This window comes from Sander lucioperca, chromosome 12, assembly GCF_008315115.2.
Source record: "Sander lucioperca isolate FBNREF2018 chromosome 12, SLUC_FBN_1.2, whole genome shotgun sequence".
Classification (NCBI taxonomy): Eukaryota; Metazoa; Chordata; class Actinopteri; order Perciformes; family Percidae; genus Sander; species Sander lucioperca.
Window position 1 is genome coordinate 33,438,821 of NC_050184.1, and position 24,622 is coordinate 33,463,442.

Here is a 24,622-nt window from a genome sequence, read left to right on the forward strand (position 1 = left end):
CATTCCACAACTGCTGATTTGGCCAATACATATTCCAATCATCATTTGAGCCTGTACAAACTGCCCAGTATGCTTCAACTTGTCTCCAAACCAACAGAACATAAATGCCATATGTTATACCTGTCTGTTTATAATAAGGGTAAACACTTGGCTCAGTATGTAGCAGTCCCCCTCCCTAGAGCTGTAGGGTATATGTGTTGTCACTGTCAGTGGAGAGCACTAGACCCAAACATCCCATAGAAAACCTTAAGGGGACAAACATAAGATGTAAAGATCTCCAAAATGAATGTGAAAGCCACTCCTAAAATTTCCCAGAAAGACTTTGACCTCGTGTGTAAACCATACATGGTTATGACACGTCTCTTGTCATGGCCGGTTACAATTTGACTTCATTTCAGTGGTAACAATGGTGAACATCACACAAGGCATTCGTATGAGGAAGTGATGTACTTCCTATGAGTACACTTCCTGAGCTCAAGTAAAGTCACTGTTTTTCTCAGCTTGGGTTGAGACTAGAGACCACTGCTCAGTTTTACACCACAGTTACTGTACATCTCAAGGTCAACAGCATGCTTTACATTTTTGTCTGCACGCACTCCTTCAGTCAATTGTCTCTCAAATCATGTTTCAAAATAAAGCCAACATACTAGAAGTTAGGTCTTCATTAGCACCTAGTTTGGAGCATGATGGAGATGATGAGGCCTGAAACCCCCCCCCCTCTTTCATTTGTGTGAAAGAAGGATGTGTGGTGATGGCTTTGTGGTGAACATTTCTACTGACATTGGGTGTGTGCTAAAATACACTTATGTACTTTGATTAGTGTGTCATTGTATGTCAATGATTCATAATTAACAGGCCTTAGAAAGTAGTTCAAATGTGTTCCACACTTTCTTTTAAACAAAAAAGTAATAATCTGTACAGTTAATTCCATATCATTATTTTTACAACATAAATAAAAGGCGGATTTTTACGTGAGAGCATAACAGTTTTTAAAACACTGGTGCTCTAGCAAGAGCAAAAGAAAGCCAACCCCGATGCTTATTTTATTTAAAAGGGAAACTACATACAGAAGTATAAATGATGTTATGTGGTTAAGCAAATCACATGTAAGAATGAGATGACACTAACAAATCCTGTTCAAACATTTTTTAATTGAACCTTCATTTAACCACGTCAAGTTAAGAAAAAAAACATCTTATTTACATTGGCTACATTGGCTATAGGCTACAGAGCACTAGACCTAAACATCCTCTAGAAATCCTGAGGGGACAAACAGAATATGCTGTCACATTGGCCTGCGTCACTCTCATTCATAATAATATTGTCAGACTGTAGTTGTAGGCTACCTGTTATTGGTTTATACAGCAAGACAGGATCTGCAACAACAGCAAGCTTTGTCTTTTTTACACACACACACACACACACACACACACACACACACACACACACACACACTGTATTTTGCTTGATCTGATAAAAGTAAATTCAAACAAATAAAGATGTTCATGTGGCATCACGGAGCAATGACTGGTTTCTTCTCAATTACTGTTTTCCAATTAGTCATGGTTATCTTTCCTAGCTGGCATTGTAAAAGTTGCTTCACTTTATTAAAGCTATTTCATTCTAATATAGTATGTAACACATACAATATTTATAGCAGCTTGTTAATTGAGCAAACATGTCTCATCACCTCTTGGTAAGGGCAAGCATGGCCTGGAGATGACTTGTGTATGTGTTGGTGGCATTGGTGGCTATAATTTGAAAGACAATCAGTTTAATAAATGCTGCAATGAGACACTCAGATAAACATGCTGGCGTGCATTATGACCCAGAGATTTCACAAATCATCACGTGTTATCAAGGAGTGTCGGTAAAAAATAAAACCACAAACCAACGTCACAAGGCTGATATCACTTCCAAAGAACTACCAGTGTGAACTGTAGGTCAATTTACTAACCGGGGCGTTCGCCTCACATGATCTCTCCTCTTCTTCTTGGTACGTTTGTGTCTTGCTTTTGTACATTTGAGTACTACGCATAGACATATCAGTAAGGAAGCAAAAGAACCCCAACGCAGCAATGTGTACCACAAATGCACTCCTGTCCATTCCCTGTATAAAAACAACAACGATTTGATTAGTGACTGGTTTTCAGGCAACACTTTGTGGATCCATTTTAAAGGACAATTCCGGTGCAAAACAAACCTAGGGGTTAATAACAAATGTGTACCCACTCGATCGTTCTCTGGGACATGTTTTCATGCTAATCGTATGTGTTTGTAGCTTGAAACAAGCTAGCGCGGACCGCTGATTAGCTTACAACGCTAGTATTTGGGGCACAGGGAAAGTAAAAATAAATCGCTATTTATACCACTAAAAAGGCTCAAAATATCACCACACTTCAACGGTAGCATAATGAGGGTCCCTAAGCATTGAGAACTTTGTAAGTGTACAGACAGTTTATTAAAAAGATAGTTTAGAAAGACAGTAGCTCCCAAGACGGCGGCTGCCTGTAGCCTATACAAGAACGTGACTGTCTTCATAATCTGTCTTTTTAATAAACAAAAAGTCTGTACACTTACACAGTTCTCAATGCATACTATACTATGACTCTTAGGGATGAGCGAGTACAGCATTATCTGTATCTGTATCTGTATCTGTTAACCATATGAATTATCTGTATCTGTATCTGTACTCGGACTAGGCGGGGCCTAACCCGGAAGTGGGCGGGGTTTAACCCGGAAGTGGATCAGTTTGTCTTGAAATGGGCGGGGCTTTAACCAGTATGTTATTTTAAGCATGCAATTGATAATTGATATGGGTTGATCAGAAATTGTTATATTTATTGCTGATTAGAAAACTATTTACATGACAGCATCAGCATTGAGCTTCAGATCAATGGTTTTGATCACGATAACAAACAAACTATATACAGAACAAGAACAATGAAAACAACTCATGCGGTTGCAATTATGAAGTGAAATGTAATGAACAAGAGTTTTCATACTCAACATAACTTTCTTTTTTTAACTTTTAATTTTTTTATGATCAGTGTGATTTATTATTTTTTGTTTCTTTTTTTATTTTTTTTATTTCCACACCAGGTATGTGTGTGTGTGTGTGTGTGTGTGTGTGTGTGTGTGTGTGTGTGTGAGTGAGTAACAGAAAGACAGAGAGAGAGGGGGGCGGGGGGGACTGTGTTCTACGGATCAAATAGTCCGACGCTGTTTTTCAGATCTGTTTAGAGCCAGCTGACTGTTTAAAAAAGAAAAAGAATCTCCGACAGGCAGAGACGCAACGCGAGTCGCATTCTACCAAGCACCACGTCTGAACAAACCCCACGTTTACCAGAACTCTACTGGTTAATAAGTAAGTACTACAAACCGAAGTAAAAAACAAACCTGAAGATGAAAAAACCCTAAACGTTAACGGAAAAGACCCGCGAACCTGAGTGACTGAGGGAGAGACAGACAGAGAGAGACAGCTGTTCTGTGTGAGTGAGCAGAGCGGCAGCAACACAATAAATCTGTATGTGTGTAGGGGAGGGGCGCTGTGACGACTAGCCTATCACAGAACGCAGACACAGTCAACTACCCAATGAAGATTTTTATTCAATCCGAGCACAGATATTGACTCGTATTACTTGTATAATAATCGTACTCGGCAAAAGTGCTTTATCCGTACCGGATACTCGTTTCAGCCGAGTATCCGGCTCAACTCTAATGACTCTATTACCTTTTTTAGACATACTATTGTCACGGGTACAATGGCAGACTCAAATGCACGACTCAAACTCAGAGTAAAAGGGAAGTTTGTTTTATTGTTCAAATGAACAGTGCAGGCAACAGTACAAATCGACAGGCAGAAGACGTGGTCAGGAATACAAGCAAACGGTCTGGTAACACTGGATATATACACTGGGAAAAACGCTTGAAAGAGAGACACACGAGGAGCTACAACAATCTGGCAGGGAACAAGTGAAACAAGGGGGGTATATATACACAGGGATGAGAAGACAACTACACACAGGTGAATCACATTAGGGCAGGGACAGGTACTCACAAACGGCGGGAAACAAACAAAGCCAGGAAGACAAGTGACCGTGAATGTAGACAAACAGTAAATTACAAAATGAAACAGGAAGTCCAGGAAAACAAACAGAACACAAAATAAGAGCGGGAGCTGGATGTGACAACTATACTTTATCACTTTTTTCGAAATACTATACTATGACTTTTTTATCACTTTTTGTCGACATACTATACTATGACTTTTTATCACTTTTTTTGACATACTATACTATGACCTTTTTATCACTTTTTCAACATATTATACTATGGCTGTTTGACATAATATACTATGACTTTTTCCGACATACTATAGTAAGACTTTTTTGGATATACTATACTGTGACTTTTTTCGACTTATATACTATGACGTTTTGTGGCTTTCTTCGACATACTATACTATGACTTTTTTCGATATACTATACTATGACTTTTTTGACATACTATACTATGACTTTTTTCGACATACTATACTATGATTTTTTGTGAGTTTTTCGACATACTATACTATGACGTTTTTTTGACTTTCTTCGACATACTGTACTTTACTATACATACTATACTATCACGTTTTCTCTTTCTTCAACATACTAAACTATGACTTTTTTCGACTTATATACTATGACGTTTTGTGGCTTTCTTCAACATGCTATACTAAGACTTTTTTCGACATACTATACTATGACTTTTTTATCACTTTTTTCGACATACTATACTTTGACTTTTCATGACTCTTTTTGACATACTTGACTATGACGTTTTTGGGACTTTCTTCAACATACTATACTATGACTTCTTTCAACATGCTATACTATGACTTTTTTGACTTTTTTCAACATACTATACTATGACTTTCTTCAACATACGTACTATAATGACTTTTTTTTTGTAAATTATTTTTATTGGTTTTCTTTTCAAACTAATAGTATACAATGACGATATCAATGCACAGAATGTCTTACAAATGACAACATTAGAATCATAAGACCCAAAAAGCATAACTCATTGAAACTCATTGTTTAAATTCTGGGTCAAATTTTCGGACTTGAATACACTTACACACGCACACACAACAACAACAAAAAGAGGCCCTTGTGAATGACACGATCCTGCAGGAAGTGTAAATTAAATGTTATTTCCACTTACTTATAAAACATAAACTACACACATCTAGAAGTGTACAATACAGATTACAGATTGGCAGAGGGGAACTGAATTGATTTCAGATGTTCAAGAAAAGGATTCCATATTTTGTAGAATTTAGTGGTGGAACCTTTCAATGTAGCCCTCATCTTCTCTAGCTTGGAGTAGGACAAAATATCTCTCAGTCAGTGATAAACTGTGGGAGGAGTGGAGGATTTTCATCTGAGTAAGATCAATCTCCTAGCCAATAGGGTGGCAAATGCTATAAAGTCAGCCTTGAATTTAGGCACCACTAGGGTAGAGGGCAGCACTCCAAACAGGATAGTTACTGGGATATGGTCAGAGGCCACATTTAGTAGATAGGGTATTGAAAATTTCAGTCAAAAAATTATGGAGAGTTGGGCAAGTTAAAAACATATGAATTAAGGAGGCTGGAGCCTGCTGGCATCGATCACAGAGGGGGTTTATGTGAGGGTAAATCCTACAGAGCTTCTCTTTACTCCAGTGAGTGCGATGGAGAATTTTAAATTGTATTAGTCCATGTTTGGCACAAAAAGAGGAGGAATGGACACGATACAAGATTCTTTCCCAAATATTCTCATCAAACACTCCAAGATCCTGTTCCCAGAGAGTCTTAATGGAAGACAAGGACTGATTGTATTCAGAAAAGATTCTACCATACATGTACAAAATGAAACCCTTCTCAGAGCCTTAATGAACACAACATCAAACACCCTAAGAAAACTTTGATATTAACTCACTACTCGCCCACTGGGCCAAGTGCTATAAATGTATCAAATGTAAAGGTTACAAAAAGGACAGTATTTTTAAAGGAGAATTCCAGTCGATTTCAACAGTAGCTCTGTTGTTTGTTAATTTGGAGTGCTGTCAGTAGCGAGAAAAACAAAAACAATCACTGTTGCCTACACTGTGTTATCCTCCTGCTACAGTTTGCACCCAGGAGGCTGAAACAGGGCAAGTTTTAAACTTGTTTTTAGCCTCAAAAACATGTTCAAAATGTCATTAAAAGTGACTACCCATGTGAAGTGATTCCTTCCGAGTGAACACAGTGAATCTGACTGCAGTAGATGTGAAAGAAATGCATAAAAGTTTTGTTAATTCAGCTCTGTTTAGTTCCGATGTTGAGACGGCAAGATTTAGGGACCGTCTACAAATTACAATACCGAAAACAGATACAACAAAAATATTTATTAATTTAATGATTAAATAAGGTAGTGTCTCCAAACTTACCTCAGTTATAACTTGTCTCCTAGTTGTACTACAGCACTTACTTTTAACAAACAAGCATATGCCTATTTTTTGCCTGGTCCTGACCAGGCTAACAGCCAGGATTTATTAATCCTGGAGCCTTTTCTGTTCACTCAGCAGTGCTTTTACCTTATTGTTATCAGCCTGCCTTAAAATACAACAGGTGCATATTGCTGTTCAGTTAACTACTGTTATTATTTAAAGTTGTGACCATTATTTTTTATAATTATTCATGTGACATTGTTACTGTTATATTGCTGAATGAAGACTGCTGTTCATATTGTTGTTAGAAGTTTGATGAATATATTATGGCAGTTGTTGAGATAATTAGAAAAGGCTGATACAATTTCAAATGTGTTTTAAATGAAGTCTGTTACTAAGGGCAATACATACAATGATGTACATGTGTGTTTCTATAGTGGACCAATGCACCTTGAATTACTTGAGTTGATTTTTTTTTAATTCTTTAACAATAAAAGATCATGTTTGTTCCTCTTTCATGTGCATTGTATTTGGCATTCTTAGCACACAATTTGAGTTGTCCAGTAAACTGGGACTATAATTTGGGAGGATTGTACAATTTTAAGAACATATCTTAATTGTACAATCCTCCCAAAATATAGACTTAGTTCACTGGACCAGTAACTATCTAGTGTTGTAGGCTACTGTACATTCATGTAACAACAGGAAGAGGACACCACAATGGTTTTTGACCTTATATTTTGCTGGGGGGAAGTAAATGATGAATATACTCTGTTACATTCATGTTTACAGTGTGCATGGAATTTATCACTTTATTATCTTTATAGTTTCTAGATTTTAGAGTCCAATTTCTACATTTCTATGTCCATATATACAAGGGAGCAAAGCATATAATATGTAAAGAAGGAAACTCGGCCTCTGTAAAAAAAAGAAAAGTGAGAAAAAGCGTGGCAGATAATAGCGGACTGACTGAATGATAGGCTATATCTAAAAATATACATTTACGAACTACTGCTCTTAAATGAAAGCATTTAATGAGTCACTGCATGTCATTTGCAAAAACGAACAGTTGTAGGCATAAACTTTGCATTAAAGCAGTGGAAGTTAATATGACTTAGGTAATTTATATTTTAGAATTAGTGACAGAGAAAAAAAATTGTAGAAAATTGGTCTTCATGGTAAATTCCCGGAGTAACATTATCTTCTGCTTACTTTTAAGGCAAAGAGTAGGCTACAACTGTTAATTTGTGCAAATGATTAGTAGCCTAATCCTTGAATGGTATGACTATGACGGTTTCAATTCAGAGCAGTGGTCAGGTAATGTATATATTTCGGCTACTTCATTCAGTTGGTTTGCGATCGTCTGCCACGCTTTCTCTCGCTGTTTCGTTACAGTGGCCGTGTTTCTTTTTTTTTTTTTTTTTTTTTTTTTACAAATAATGTTTCACATTATCATACTTCCATAAGAAGCTGCTGCTCACTCTGTATAAAGTATGAACAATGCGTATTCTCCATTTTAGCATCAGTAAATCTGTTATCGACCTCGCTGTCTGTTAAAGAAAACCATGAACGCGCATCTATCCAAATTACTTCAGCCTGGCTCAACCTAGTCGCTCCTCCTCAGCCTGGCTTGGACTTCGTGAAACGCACCAAGCCAGGCTGCACAAATTAGACTAGGTCAAGCCTTGCTTTATCGGTTATCCTGGATTTATAAATTATGTTTCTGTGAAACAGCCCACTGAAGCACTTGTCTTGCCGTCTAAACACCGGAACTACACAGAGCTGAATTAACAAAACTTTTATGCATTTCTTTCACATCTACTGCAGTCAGATTCACTGTGTTCACTCGGAAGGAATCACTTCACATGGGTAGGCACTTTTAATGACATTTCAAACATGTTAAGAGGCTAAAAGCACGTTTAAGCCCTGTTTCAGCCTCCTGGGTGCAAACTGTAGCAGGAGGATAACATGGTGTAGGCAACAGTGATTGTTTTCGTTTTTGTCTCTACTGACAGCACTCCAAATTAACAAACAACAGAGCTACGTGTTGAAATCGACCGGAATTCTCCTTTAATCCACATTAGCAATAATAAACATAAAAAATAAAGCATGCTCACAGAACTTACATAAATGAGGGCTACTCAAATGAATGATTAGGCTAACTGAATGACACTTGTGACCTGCCACTTACGACCTTCTCAAGACAGCCCCTGAAAAGTAGCCTACACAAAGGTACGGATTTCCACAGTAAAAGCATAGCCTAACACAATCTTATACTACTCTGCTGGTTGATGCACTGCAGTGTTGACGAAGGCCACTGCTGCATCCGAATCAGTGAATTTGTGAACCTCACCTGAAGGCATCGTCATTTCAAGAAAAGTCTGAATCTGATTGAAGGGTGCTCATGCAGAATCTTCTTTACCGACACGAATGATGCACGTTTTTTTGCAACCTCCGCCGTGAAGTCAGGAAAGATAGACAGCCTGCCACCCAATTACGTGATAATGGAGATGCCTCAGCTGCTCGTTGGAGAATCTGGTCACGGACATGGTAGTAATGGACTCTGATGACAAATGCTCGAGGTGGCTTTCTCTTCTTCGGCTTTGGACGGAGAGAACGATGCACCCTGTCGAGTAAAGGCTTCTCCTCCATCTCCAGCATACCCATAGACCCTTCATCTCCCTCAGATATGCCTAGTATGTGTTAAGAAAATCTAAAAGACGCGTTCGTTTGATTTCTGAGGAGGAAGAAGAAAGGCTTGGTCCAATTGAGAATCAAGCAAAATATTTAATAAAACAGAATGATGAAAATGACGTGTCAAAAACAATACAACACTAAAATACTAAACACTGCCAGCAGTGGACATGGATCTATGTTTCTCCCTGATGGAGTCACATAAGAACCAGTCCTGAATCATTCTAAGTTTCAGAATTAGGGGCCATCCACACGGAGACGCTGTCTCACAGGATCTGTTTCTGAAATATGCGAAGGTTGTGTCTTTTCTGCCTGCCCTCCAGATTATCGCATTTTGTTTTGGACACCGTGCTAGCGACAGTGCCGCTGTGTGTTGTGGCACAACACTCCAGATCATGAATAGTGGCGCTATGCTTATCCACTTTAGCCTGCAAGCCAGACAAGGAGTTTTTACAGTTTTTTTTCAACTGCTTACACACAAAATCTTTTCATGTCACACGATTTTTCAAACCTCTCACTCAAAGTGCAAAATTACACAGCAAATCTCCAAAACCATAAGCTATTTCTCAGCTTTTCACTCAGTTTTCAATTGCATGAAACACTTTTTTCAACAGGAAGTGACTTGCTTTCCTTTTCTAAACACAACCAATCAAAATGCTACACTTATTTACCAGGGAACACACACACTCCTCACATTTGCAAACACATTATGTCATAACTGAACATTAACCAATCACTGCTTTAGTGTAGGCGGTGGAGGAGGAGGAGGAGGAGGAGGAGGAGGAGGAGGAGGAGGGAAGAAGAGGAAGAAGGAGAGCCATCTCTGATGAGATCAGGGCCACACTTATTCATCATGTGATCAACCACGGATTGACCATGAGAGAAGCCCATCTTGAGTAGCTTTACAGTGGCATCCATACTGCATGCAACTATCTAATGACTATTTCAGCATTACAAATCAATCAGACTTTGTTTTGCACAATCCCCGCCCCGACACACAAGCACGCACAAACACACACACACACACACACACACACACACACACACACACGCACACACACAGATATTCTTTATTCTAAAAATTATACCTTTGGTTTACATATGTTTGTACTTTTGTTTTCTTGTTTCATGCTACTGTATACAACACTGTGCTACTCTTACAAACGTGATGTTTTGCCCAATAAATATTTTCTGTTTTACTGTAACATTACATTGTTTTTTACAGTGCACTTTTCAACCACTTTCAGCAGATTACTTTCTCTCTAGAACATTGTAAATGTAGATATAAGCCTATGAAAGACAAAAGAGCTTTAGATTTAGAACAACAGTGTGTAGGGGAGAGCCGGGACGCTGTTTCAATTGTCCCGACCAGGAGGGACGAATTAAACATTACGCACGTCCCACTTTTGCTGTAATAATTCCTGAACGGTTTTGTTCAAAGCTGAAAATGCAACTGTATTTGACAGATGACAGGTGTAGGTTGCTAGTGACAAAATATTAGCGTTCAGTGCGATACGATCGCTTTGTAAATTACATTTAATTAAAAAGTGTTTCAACTGTCCCAGCTCTCCCCTACATTAGGGGTGGAATGGTAGCCTACATGTATTCGTATTGAACCGAAACAGTACAGGCATCTCGGTTCGGTTCATGAATTTAGACGGAGAATACACGGTATAAAAATAAATAAAACTTGCGTGCAAATTAATTAATGTAATGCGGAACTACTGTTAGACACGCGGTTCTTTAGGGACACCTAATCTGTAGCCCTGCCCTTAGCTCTGAAGCTCCCAAGCTCCGCCTACATGTTGAGTCAGTCAGTCCAGTGAGTCCACACGAAGCAAACTAGTCCCTTCCAGAGTGATAGAGAAAGACAGAGTGGCGACACCATAGACAGTATATAAGAGCCTTTTATACATTGTCGTGTTTCTTTAGAAATAAACAATGGACAAATACAGTCTTTAAACGCTTCAGATGTAAAGTTATTCTCTGTCAAAGTGGCGCCAAAATGAATGGCAGTCAATGGAATGCTAACGGGAGGTGATCGCTTTATAGCATTAAAATGGCGTCATAGGAGGTTCGCGGTTCGAGGAGAAGCTTACCCCCTTGGGTGACACTCCCATTGGACTCCGTTGTACGCTTTTTGCCGCCTACTTCCGGGGTGTGCAGTCTCGCATAGTTCCAAACAATCCATTCACGGCATCGGACATCATTCATTTTCATTGCTGGCCGTCGAGTAACTTCTGAGGTAAGTTGATTAAATAGCTACCTCTTTTGAATTGTCAACTGTCTATATTTTATCAGAGGCCCTTTATGATGCATATACTGATATTTATTTGTATGTGTGCACAGCGTAATTATATATATTTTTATCTTGGTAGCCGACCAATTGCCTGCTGGTTTGTTAGCTCGTTAGTTAGCTTGACTTCGCCAGCTGTGAAGGTATCGCTACACCAACAATTACGAAGTTCAGTAGTGAATCTCTGACAACTTTTATTTAGTTAGTTATTGATGTTGGATTACTAAGATCATTAAGGTTGATTAAGGATGGATTTTATTTAGGTTTTATCTGTTGAACCTGACGGTGTTAGCTAGTCAGCTGAGTACTGTGTGTCTAGAAATAAGGTTGCGTTTGTTTAATTATACCCTTGAAAGGGCTGTTGGATTACATGTATGAATACAAATTATTCCACACAAAAAATATCAGTAAGTTACATGACAATGACATAAGTTTAAATATGAAAAAGTATTAAGGCAAATTTCACAGTTGTGTTTTTTTTTGTTTTTTTTTACTGTTGATTTATTTAACGTTTTCCATTCAATAATTGCAACATCTTTCCAGAAGTCAATGAGTAATCGTGTTAAATTATCGTGATTTCAATATTGACCGAAATAATTATGATCATATTTCTTTCCATATTCGAGCAGCCCTAGCTGGTGCTGGCGACGGCTGCTGAAATATGAGGCGACTGGAGGCTGCGGACGATGTGCCGGGGATGGAGAGGCCAAATACATCCAGGGCAACCAGTAAGGTGTTTGGCAGTGTACTAGATGTTATGACCTTAGTTGAGGAAGTCTGCTGTGTTGAAATTGCCTTCGTAGTCTGACTCTTGCTGCCAAGGTACCCCTTATCACGGTTGTTTACCTTCCTCTCAGCCCTGATGCACTTTGCTTGTCATCACGTTTATATTTGACAGTGTCAGTATTTCTGTTTTAATCTGTGCACTTTGCTTGAATCCTTAACCTCAGCCTGATATATGTGGATTTTTTTTTGTTAATTAATCACTTATACTATTCCCCCCTGTTCCTTCACTTTGTTCTTGTTTTTCAAGTAAGATACACAGCACACCTGTTCACATATTTGTTGTTCATTTTCCACTCATGACTAACTTTGTTTTATTTATTGATACCCCCTGGCTCTACTTTGTTGCTCTTATTCATGCTATTTCCCACTTGTTTTTTGTTCCACAAACCTCAGCCTGATATATGTGGAGAGGATTTGTTTTATTAAACACTCAGCATCTCAAATACTAATCCCCAAAACTCCTGGCTCCAGCTTTACATGCTGCATCCTCCTTTGCAGCGTGCGGATGTTAGGCAGTAGAATCTGCATTTGCTGAAGGGTTTTATATATATATATATATTTGTATTGCTTTTTTTTTTTAATTGTCTCCTTTCCCCACTGTATTCCTTTTTTTCTGTACTTGTTCTTGTTGTGTCACTCATTGCTTAATAAAAAAATACATTTCATTTATTCATCCAAGTGTAATGAGTTGTTATTCTTTAATATATGTGATACTTTGTGTATGGCTTAGTCTTAAAATTATCATGGTTGTGTGGTCAACTCCTGCCTCATCAGAAGAAGTGGGCTGGACACTAAATGCTGAATGGACTGTTGCTACTCTGCTTTCTCAATCGCTCTGACCACGGGTAAGTGAATCGGAATTACAAGCAAAATCAAGGAAAATACAATAGTCCAGGGGTCCGTTTCAGAAAGCAGGTTTAGTGAAAACTCTGAGTTTGTTAACCCTGAGATGAGGGAAACTCTGGGTTTTCTGTTTCAGAAAGAGAGGTAACTTAACCTCAGAGTCAGTTACTATGGCAGTTAGTATGGTGGTCAGAGGGAGGAGACTGAGAGAAACTCGAGGTTTCTTCTCTCTCGTTTCCTCATTCATTCATTCAGTCTGTATCAGGCGCATTTTAATGCAGTTTGTTATCTGCATGAATAAAAAAACGTATTGGTTTAGGCTATGTTAGGCTGATTATAAAACGTTTTGTTCTCAAACGTCATGTCCTTTTGTAGACGATCCCGTCGTTGAAAAAGCTGTATTAATTCACAGAGAGTTTACGTCGGGAGATAATATTGAGTCCCGACTAAATGTATTTTCATTTCCACATAACCGATTTGAGAGGTATTTTTTTCACAGTCCATTAGATATGTGCATACTTTATCCGTCCTCATATCACTAACATCAACCATCGTGGACACGCTTTAACATCCCAGCAGATTCTTTGTGTCGCATTACATTTTTTGCAAACGGCAGTTTTCTTTATTGGTGATGCGGATCATACTGTAATAGTAAAGCCACTGTATGCAGAGCCTTCAGAAAAGTGTGACTCGCGCTGAAACGTTTTTTTAAACGTTTTTTGTAGTGTTCCCTGGACACAAACCAGTGAGAGCAATTAAAAAGAAATAAATGATTATAAATTATATTTCTGTTAATGATCATGGTGCTGTAGCTTCAGAATGGGATATAGTAGTAGCTTACTTTTTCGCCCGCAGGATTGCACCCAAATGAAATTAAAGGTGTAATACAATTCCAGTTTTCACCAGTAATATTATAAGTTAACTGTGATTAAATATGAAATTAATGCATTGTCAATGCTTATGCATTGACTCAAGCAGCAATTTTCTCCCACAACAATTCTCTCTCTGTTGCAGTAGCAGCCGCTGTCTTGCTTTTTTAATGAAATATATGTTCAAACTCGCTGTATGTGCGCATGAGTATTTCCACCGACCGTTTGTTTGTGGTTGTTACCATGGTGAATCGTAGTATCATGGCTCCATTCATACTGCCTTTTTATTGTGTTGGTGCACGCGCGTGAACATACTCGGAGTTGATTGAACCAACTTGAATCAGCTGTTCTGGAACCAAAAACTCAGAGTTTCCCATCTCAGGGTAAATCAACTCAGACATCAGAGTTAGACTCAGAGTTTGTTAAACCTCCTTCCTGAAACGGACCCCAGATGTGCAAAAAAGAACATCTTGAATCATCTTTGATTTAAAAAATGATGTAGTAAGGTTAAGGTTAACCCTTGTGTTGTCCTTCGGGGACTTAGTTTATTTTTCACGTTTTTGCATTGGCCTGGCTTCGGGTCCCCCGGTGACCCTCGCGTAGGCTACTATGTGATCTAATTTAACGTGAACTGGCACGGGGGTCCCAGACATGTCAGAACGAACGCGTTTGGACATGCTAATACAAAATGTAAATAAACTAAACAAGCTCCCGTGACACAGACAATATAAGACAGTAGCCTAGTGCTACTCATGCTAACACGGACGTGAAGCTTTCCCTCCAAAACTTAAAAACGTATCTATAGCCTACATAGCTTTCAGTTGTCACCCTACCACTCCAAATGTAAAACTGACATTTACAAATATGCAATAACAATCAAACAAGTAGGCCTACATGGGTATGTGTTTTTATTTATATTTACCATTCAATATAGCAATCGCTGCTGTCAGTACCATAGTAGAACATGACAGCGCTGCGTGTGTTTGGAACTATACAGGCTTACATGAACCACGTGACCACCGAGATCAATGAGTGTCGCAACTCTTACTATCTCTATGGCTCTGGTCCCTTCCATATACAACCAAACACGGACGCAGTATCCCTTCTCGCCTCAACGACAAATGGCCTCCAGGCCCGTTTGCTTCGCTGTTTGCTCCGGTATTAGCTGTTAGCTCTGCCGTTAGCTCTTAGCTCCGCTATAAGCTGTTAGCTCCGCTGTTAGCTCTTAGCTCCGCCGTTAGCTGTTAGCTTCACCGTTAGCGTGTGAAGCTAACACCAAAACTCGTCAACTGCTCTGTGTAACCGAAGCTGCTCTTTTAACATCCCTGCTCTGTGCATTCACATATGAGAGCAGTGCTTGTCTCCCATATCACACTAGTAACTGATTGTCTTATTTTGTTTACAAGTTACAGATGGAGTCTGGAGATGATGCAGGGTAGGCTACTTATTGTTTACTGTTTACATCTTACTTTATACACTTCAAGCTGTTACAGCTAGCTCAGTGGACAGCCTGAGACATGCACAATAAAAAAATTTGCTTTCTGCATTTTTGTTTTGCTTTTCCCTCCATTGTACCGAACCGAACCGTGACGTCTGAACCGAGCCGTGACTTCTGTGTAGGCCTACTGTTCCACCATAATGTACATGGTATATCCAAAAATTTACTATTATGAAAAAAGTGTTTGTCATTTGATGCAAATGCTTCATTTTGAGATGTGTTTATGGTATTTTGAATGCAGTGTTTCATTTTGAAGGAGATGTGAGGCATTTTGCATTTTGTGTGTGCAGTTTTGAAAAAGGAGACATAGTTTTGAAAACCTGTGTAAGCAGTTTGAAAAAACTGTAAGCTCCTCTTTAACAGCGGTGATTTCAGTACGGAGATTGCTGGATAGGGAGTGTAAGGTGTCTATGGAGCCCTGGGGTCAGCTGTAAAAAATAAAAACTAAACCGTGCACACAAAATAAAAATCCCTTCCCTCGGTTTTATAAACTGTTCGCACGGATTCATAATCCGTGCTCTCGGTTTTATAAACGTGCGTAAAGTTAGAAAGATATTCACAGATTCAAACTTCCGGGATCAATTACTCTATAGCAAAATTATTATAGTTATTAAATCACAAACGACGCATCTTTCCTAACGTAAGGTTAACAACGAGCAACAAACTAATTTTCATCAAAACGAGCCATCCTCCAACCTGGAGAAATAACAATGGTCTCTACGAGCAGCCGGCGGTGAGACGGTAGTAAGATGCTTAGGGACCGTCTACAAACTACAGAGATACAACAAAAATATTTATTAGGCTACTTAAATGATTACATAAGGTAGTGTCTCCAAACTTACCTCAATTATAACTTGTCTCCTGCTAGCTGTACTACAGCACTTACTTTAAGCATATTCATAATTTTGGTAAATATGTTTTGCCAAAAGAATGTAGGCTAATATATGTCATAATTACATAGAGTCATGTCTCCAAAACTACTCCACACATAGAAGCCCCGCTGCTAGTTGTACTACAACACTTACCTTTCAAAAATAGGCATATGCATAATTTTGGGGAATATTCTTTGCAAGAAATATGTATAATTACATAGAGAAATGTCTCACAAAATACTCCAGAGAAGGTAATAGGCCTACTTAATTACTTAAAGTGTAATATATATATAAAAATGGTGTTGCCTTAAAGGGATATTTCACCGTTGGAGAGACGAATACATCTTTAGATTGGGTCACTTATGTAGTAGAAATGTGAAATTTTTTAGAAATTTAGAGTCCACTCCCACAGACAGACAGACAGACAGTGAGGCAGCATTCAACTCAAGTGTGTTTTATTGTCATTTCACCCATATACACGAAACAACGTTTCACAGTGGCTCAAGTGGTGTTACACATTTAAAATATATAAAAACGACATTATATAAAAACGACATACGAAACAGGCTAAATTTAGTGCACACACATTATAGGCACCGTAAAGTTCAGCTAACGCATACTAGCATTAGCGCTTGGTGGGCTGTAAACACCGAGTGTAAACACAGCCGTAAATTTGCGTGTAATGTAGAATGGTCGGCATTTAACAGTCACAAACTACACCAGCAGTTAGCAGTTAGTTGGATACAAATCACCCCATTTCTGCACCAGTCCATGTTAATAAAGCCCACCTCCACTAGTCTTACCCGGCAACAGAGCAGCAAGCCTGGTAGCTAGATAGTCCGGTATACTGTTGTTCAGCCATGTTTCCACAACAACAAAAACACAGCAGTCTCTGAACTCGCGTTGGGAGTTTCGTTGAAGTTGGATGTAGTCCAGTTTGTTGTCTAATGAGCGGACATTTGCAAGCAGGATTGATGGAACAGGTGGCCGGCTATTGTTAGCTTTCCACCTAGTTGCTTTCCACTCATGCACACCACTGTCGAGGTCCCTTTCCCCGGCTAGCAGCATCGGGCGACACCGGAGGATGAGGTGCTGGTCTCCGTAACAGGCGAAGCTTGCGTATTGTGTCGAGTATTCCGTCTGTAAAGCGTCCTGCAAATTCTGCCTGTTAGCGAAGCTTCAAGATGGCTGACACTCGTTTTGCTTTGGATATCTTCGTGTAAAGATCAGTCCAACCCCCTATGGGTGGTGTGGTATATTGACATTCTATAACATTCTAAACACTTTGACTTAAGAGTTGGTATAAGGAGGATGCATGAACTTTACTCTACATTTACTGAGAACATCTGGAAATTGTTAACATGAGTAGAGGTCCCCCCAAGACAGAAGAGACCTTTTTTGGAGTTGTGCCAGATAACAGGCATTGATTGGCTAGTTACCTGATCCAATGATATACTTACAAAATTACGTCCTATGTTGATACAATGCATAGGATATATACGTTGTTCACACAAAGAAAAGAGAGAACGACTTTTTGGAAGAATTTGGGTTGGTCGTTCTCCAAGCTCTCTGCAGGAGTTTGTAAAATTGATGCTGAATCTTTGCTTGTAATAAACCTTTTTATAATCAAGAACAGTGTCGGCGGATTCCTCTTCATACAGCATCACAGCATTACTATTTAAGACACCACAATTTTGGCGACGAGGATGGGATCGGTTGCATCTCCCAGGTCATCGTTTCATCATGGGCACCCAGGGACTGACTCCCGCTTCATTGGTCGACTATGAGGTGAGCTTTCTCACAATTTGGGCGCTGGTCAGTTCGTGTGTGGCTCTGTGTGTGCGTTGAGGGATTGCACCGTGTCGAACCTGTGTGTGTTTTGTGTAGTATTTGCTGTGTGAGGGGGAGGTTCCGTCCTAAATTTATTTGCGTTAAAATCAACGCAGACAGAGGGAAGTGTGAGTTAACATATGAGAGATAAGAGGAAAACAAAAGTTAGAGAAACAGAGGAAAAGGAAATTTAAGTGAAGAAATAGAGAAAAAGAAAAAAGTAAGGGATTAAGGAATATTCACATAGACAATGTGAAAAGGCTTTAAGGAATAGGCAAATTGGATTAAAGAAACAGTTGATAACCCTGGCCAGGGAAATTTGGCTTAAACAACATAAAGAAAAAGGAAACAAGAGAAAATAAAAACAAGAAGTAATAAGGAGAAGATAAAAGGAAATAAGAGAAAATAAAAGGAATACAGAAAATAACAGGAAGAATAAAGAGAAAATAACAGGAACAAAGAATAAAGGATAACGCCGTTAATCTGATAAAAAGCCCTTTGAAAAAAGGCGATCTTAGGATGGGCCGTAGTCTTGAACTTTTACTAGAGAAAGGTTGAAGTTCTTTTACTAGATAAAAGTTGAAGCCAGTTCAAGGAACTGAAGTAGGCTATGGAATGTGTGCCAAATCGATACATTGTTGACGAATAGTGTCCGAAGCAGACATCCCATTGGAATTCTATAGCTTATTTAGGTAGCAAAATAATAAGGAAAAAGAAACAAGAAAAAAAAAAAGAAAAGAACAATACGGCGGAAAGCAGGCTCTTTTTAGGAATTACATGCATGAATGATGTCGACTTTTGTGTGTATGAGAGAGAGTGTGTGTGAACAGCGGTGTGTGTATGAGCAGTGGTGTTTCTGCTGTGTGTGAAAAGGCTGTAGGCCTACATGCGTGATTTATGATCCTATATTAGATAGATAGAGATATATATATATATACATATATGTTTTGGTTGAGAACAGGAGTCTTAGTTATCTGTAAGGAAAGATATTCTGTTCATTATGGCTAAAAATATGAGTCTCTTTTTGAAGAGAACGTTTTCTAAAGTGTTAAAATGTATGAGCCTTCTTTGGGAGGACTTTTGTTTAATAATCTTATGAGTCTTCTTCGAAGGAGAACGTTTTCAAAAACATATAAAAACTTATGAGTCCCCTTTTGGAGGATGTGAAAATAGACTAGACTATAGTAAAATTAAGAAGCTTCAAATTAGTATTTGTGTTTTATGTTTTGTGTTGGTTTGTTCATTTTGTCTCGTGTCACTGTTGTTTTATAAATGTGGTCTGTTGAAGGGAAAAATGGAGAGACAATAGGTCTGTCTGTTGAGAGAATTTGTAAGAATCATTAAGTCCTCTCTGATTTTTTTGAGATCGTTTAAACTGCTTTGTGATAGCATATTGCTATTTGCATTATCTGCCGCTTTGAAACTAGTAAGATTAAGAAATTCTATGTTGAAGTAAGCTGAGTGATTCTTTAGTTATTCTTCTTGGTTGAGTGTGAGCCTAGGTGCTCTTGAGTTCCTCTCACTGTGAAATCACACTGCTGACTGATCTGCGCATGCCCAAGAATGCTAGGAATTCAAGTTTTCACAGAAAGTTTAGGTCACTCCTTACCTGCACTAAAGGGCAGAGACGGAGCGGCTAAAGGAGAAGGGGGGTTGAGTGCAGCCCAGTAAAACATTAAAGTGGCTGTTGCTTGACTATGAAACTATGCGATTAAGATCCATTCAATTTATAAATGAGAGTTATGTTGATGGATTAAAAAAAAAGAGAGAGAAAATGTCATAAAACACCTAGAGAAATGGCATAAGAATTTAAAATGTCCTTCTAATTAGGAAGCCTTAACTATGCTTGCTTCTGAAGCATGAAAAGAAAAATTGGGAGAAAGATTTGAGGACAAAAGTAGGATAAATAAGGCTCAGGCCTGAAAGAAAAATGAAAAAAGAGAGATTAATAGCTGGCATAGGTGATTTGCTGGAACTCAAATCAGTGATTGATCACCCTGGATTAAGAAAATTCCAGCCTCTATACCTCTATTGAAAGTAAGAGATGAGAGGACTGATTGATGGGCTTCAGGATTGTCACCTCTGCCATTTTAAAATGTTGGACCACTTGTTTTGAGTGGCGAGGCATCTAAAATGATTTTACTTTGAATAAAACAATTCAAAATTTGATAATACTATAAGGTTTTTGATTTTGCTAAAGTTCCCCACTGTCACATGTGGTTATGTCATTGCACCAAGGAAATTAGTGACATTTGTGAAGGTGGAAAACAGAATTAATGAATCTGATTCCTGTGAAGAAACAGCGAGTCAATTCAATCCTAATGAAACAACAGACTGAGTTAATAATGGGTAACTATTGTTACAAAAGATGGTCAGGAAAGCTGAGAGAAGATGTTAAGTATATGCTGTAGAAAGGGAAAAGAAAGTTTTATGGGACAAGGGAAAAAAAGGCATGACTTTAAGGGAAAGTTAAGGGTACAATAAGGTACTAAGGTGGTTAAAGACAGAAAGAGAGTGTTGTGAAAGTGACAGAAAGACAGAGAAAGAGATAAATGTACTTTTGAATTAGGATACTGGAGTTCATACTAATATTGTTGTTACAGAGACAACTGTAGCATTGGGGTTACAATCTACAGGAGGGAAGACGTTTAGATGAAAATAGTAAAAACTGCTATACCACAAGCACAAAACTTAGGGAAAAAGAGATAAATTATGTAATTTTCAGGAATGACTAGTGGTACTTTCCAAGACAAATTGCTTTTGGATATTATTGTAATCTGACATATCATAAAAAATTAATTAGGATTTGTGTAGAACAAACATATGTTTATAAAATATGATGTTTTATTGTTGTTAGACTGTTCAACAAATATAGGTCTATAAGTCCAGTTGAAATGATTAGCTGTTTAAATACTTAGTTAGTTGACAGGACTATTGATCATTTCCAGTTTAAAAATGTGGAGTATTTTCTGTGTTGTTACTTTTGATACTTTAAGTACATATTTTATGATACTTTTCTTACTTAGGTAATATTTTTGTAGCAACATTTTGAATCAATGATGTCATAGGTTAGAAGCAAGAAAACTAAAATGAATATGATTAAAAGTACAAGTAATGCTTCTCGGAGGTGTTGTGTTTTGTGTTTATTCAGTGTGCCTCGATGGATGTCAGAGCAGACCTGTCTTACTCCTCTACAAGCTGATTTGGTAGTCAACTTTGGCCCCATCCCCCACCCACTTGCACCAGAAACTGCATCTGGAGCTGGAGCAGCAGAGAAGGAGGGGCGACAGATTTGCAACTGTCCATGATTAAGTGACTGAATTGGACACCCAGATGGCTCTCAGGGCATGACCAGAGACTGACATTAAAGAAGTAACGTTACACATGCCTACAAAGTACTTTGGTGAAACATTCACAGATGAACAATAATTGAGAGAGGACAAGCTGAAACAACCATAAAGATGAATCCAAGCTCCAAAAGTAAGAAGAAAATGAAACATCTGGAAACTAAGGGCAGACTGAGGTTTAGCAAGACAAAGGATGATGATGATGATGATGATGATGATGATGATGATCAGAGTGATTCAGAAGAGTGTTATGAAAGTGAAGATGGAGACAGCGATGAAGATTTAGACAGCAGAGGAGCTACAGGATTTCATCCTGCAGCGTCTAGCATAGAAGAGATTGAAAGAGACATGGAGCGATGTGTGTCATACTTGGAGAAGCTGAAGATACAGAGGGACAAATTGCTGAAAAAAGGGTCCCAAAAAGTGAAAGAACAGGACCGAGAAACTCTTAGAAAACTCAATCAAATGCAGCTGGTGGAGAATAAGAAGGACAAGAAGCAGGTTTTGGTTGTGCAGAATCAATGCCCACCAAATCAACAATCACCGCCACAATTCCAGTCAAGCCAGTTGCTCCAACCACCATTTGTGGTTCCAGTTGTTTTATATCCACAGCCAGTTTTTGGACAGATACAGAACTGGAGAGGAAGAGGACGAGGAAGCTTAGGCAGAGGAAGAGGAAGAAGATTTGATTCATACTCTATGCAATCACCACAAGCGTGTTTTAATTGTGGACAGGATGGACACTTTGCCCGTGAGTGTAATAGACCAGGAAGAAACTCCAGAGGAAATTACAGAGGAGGACCGGTGAACCCTTATAGGAGTCTGGAACCAGGATTCTAGAGATGCCCAGAAGGTCTGAAAGGGGGGTGTCAGCTGGTGTCATCAGGACCAGAAAGAGATCCAACAATTGAGGATCAGGACAGTCACAAGTTGGTACAGATCTGCACAGATGAGCGTTGACATCAGCAGACTGACCGTAGAAGGAGGGAGGAGTGAGAGAGATCGGATTTGCTCTGACGCATCGATGCATTGATGCATCAACACATAAAAAGGAGGTAATGCACCAACAAACACACAATTTGAAAATACAATTACTCTAAAGAAGTAATTATTTTTGCTTTTAAAATAGAGTTACTCCTATGTGAATACACCTATGTGAAGGGTTGAGACAGACATCTAAATTAAGCAACTTGGTATGAAAACCTTACATTTTGTCAGTATCTGGTGAAATCTATTCTGTTAAATTTGTAATGACTTTCCTGTGACAGCTTCTAACAAGACTAGTGACAAATATGTTACTTTGGTTGCTGTGTCAGGAAATGTTAAAAGAACATTTCACTGTTTTATTTTTGTGCTCTAATGACATAGGCAACTTTTGAAGATGTTTCTATTATTTGAGTGTTGCCCAGATAATTTATTGGGAAGTGATCTCATGTATGAATTTGAATTGGATTGATGTAAAGTTGTTACGAACAGCAGATTGAGAGTGCTGTTCTTAGAATTTGGTTAAAAATAAGCTTAGAACAATTGTGTGATTATAAGCTAAATAGCCTGACATTAACTCCCAATCACAGATATATTTTAGTTAAATGAAAAGTTGTTTGCATTGGTTAATTTGTTGTTTATAGTGTACCAGTCATGTGTTCATGATTTCTCTCTAAGTATAGATTCGCGAACGGAAATCAGTTATTATAGCCCAATGATGGACCAGCATCTTTTGTTATTTATATAGCGGTTTAGAAATCTGATTTGAATTTCACTAGTCTGCATAAGTTGCAGTGGTGTTAATGAAGTCTGTAGAGTTAAAAGGTCAAATAACTTACAAAAACTCCAGAGTGAAGCTGTGCAATTCATTGAATTTTGATATTGATTACAATTTTGGCTTATTAATTACTGAAACAATTTAATGGAGAGAACGATTGTTCTGCATATTACATTAGCAAGCAGACTTGGTTTTTCTTGTGTCTAATTTAAACAGGAATGTCACATAGATGAGGTTGACAGAGTTGAACATAAGGAGATTTATTACACCCACTATCTGGTAACCAAACAGCGAAGAGAGACTTTGTGTGGTAATTTGTAAAAAGCGAGTAATTACATGCAACAAAATGATTGGATCTTAAAATAAATTTGGTCTTCTCTAATCCCCACTTGACTACACCAAGACGTGTTAAAAAGGGGTGTTTATGATTTGTTTGATTTAATTTGTTGAAGGTGTGATTGATGCATCAGGATATGAGTTATTTATTTTTTCAGAAATGATAACTTTTGTTGCTGACTATCAATGGTCGGCAAAGAGGGAATTAGAAATTTTGTTTATAAATAAGGGTTTGGTTTACTGTATGCTTTTTTCACATTTCTTTGGATTTTGTAGGGGTATTTAGTGTCTTCTTATTAGTCGAAGGGGGGAAATGGAATGTGATTCATATTATCATATATTATTTTTGATATTGTTATTTTTTATTCTTATTTGATGTTTTTAATTTTCATGTGTTGTTTTGCAAACGATACTGGTCAGTGTTTTCTTTTCTTCCAGAGCATATGGGGTAATGTGCAGAGGGAGATTCAGATACAAATATGGACAATATGAAGGAACTAGGAGACTTCTGAACCAGGACGGTGTGGATCTGTGCAGATTTCGCCACATCAACATTGCTGAGAAGCTGCAATGTAGTGGACTACATTCCTGTGGTTGTCTGATATATATATACATGTTTGCAGAGTAATACATACTTTGTATAATATTCTTGCATTGATTGTTTGAAGAATGATGTTTTCTGTCATGAAGTGAATATATGGAGACCTCAGATGTTTTTCTTTTTTCTCGACGCTTAGGGAAATGGGGTCTAGGCAGGAAATAGAAGTCCTTTTTTCAGATCCGATGGGTCGACCTGCCTGAATTTGGACATTGTTTTGATTTTATTTCATTTTCTGAGGTTTTCACATGTATTTGCTTAAACCATAATTCTACATAAATTGATAAAGATTTATTTTCTAATTGATCTGGAGTACTAAGGTGGTCGCCTAGGGCAGAGGGACCGTGAGAGAGTTTTCCTATCTTGATTGATTGATGGTTACTTGAAAAGGAAGCTGCCAGATGGGTTTTTCGCTCTCGCACTTCATAAATT

General features: G+C 38.3%; 1 protein-coding gene and 2 long non-coding RNA genes across 3 annotated transcripts in view; 1 reads left to right on the forward strand and 2 right to left on the reverse strand.

Annotated features, from left to right (window-relative positions):
• Window positions 1-24,622, reverse strand: part of LOC116043715 (sushi, von Willebrand factor type A, EGF and pentraxin domain-containing protein 1-like) — a 161,813-nt gene that overhangs the window by 111,029 nt on the left and 26,162 nt on the right. The window lies entirely within an intron of this gene.
• The window catches only part of LOC118496540, a 27,803-nt gene continuing 3,181 nt past the window's right edge, over window positions 1-24,622 (reverse strand). Inside the window, exons 2-3 of the long non-coding RNA XR_004899111.1 lie at window positions 9,837-9,839; window positions 1-13 (exon numbers count right to left, since the gene is read on the reverse strand). This is a non-coding gene — a long non-coding RNA (uncharacterized LOC118496540). The remainder of the gene's footprint in view (window positions 14-9,836; window positions 9,840-24,622) is intronic.
• Window positions 1,416-24,622, forward strand: part of LOC116043733 — a 26,859-nt gene continuing 3,652 nt past the window's right edge. Inside the window, exons 1-2 of the long non-coding RNA XR_004103535.1 lie at window positions 1,416-1,456; window positions 23,295-23,303. This is a non-coding gene — a long non-coding RNA (uncharacterized LOC116043733). The remainder of the gene's footprint in view (window positions 1,457-23,294; window positions 23,304-24,622) is intronic.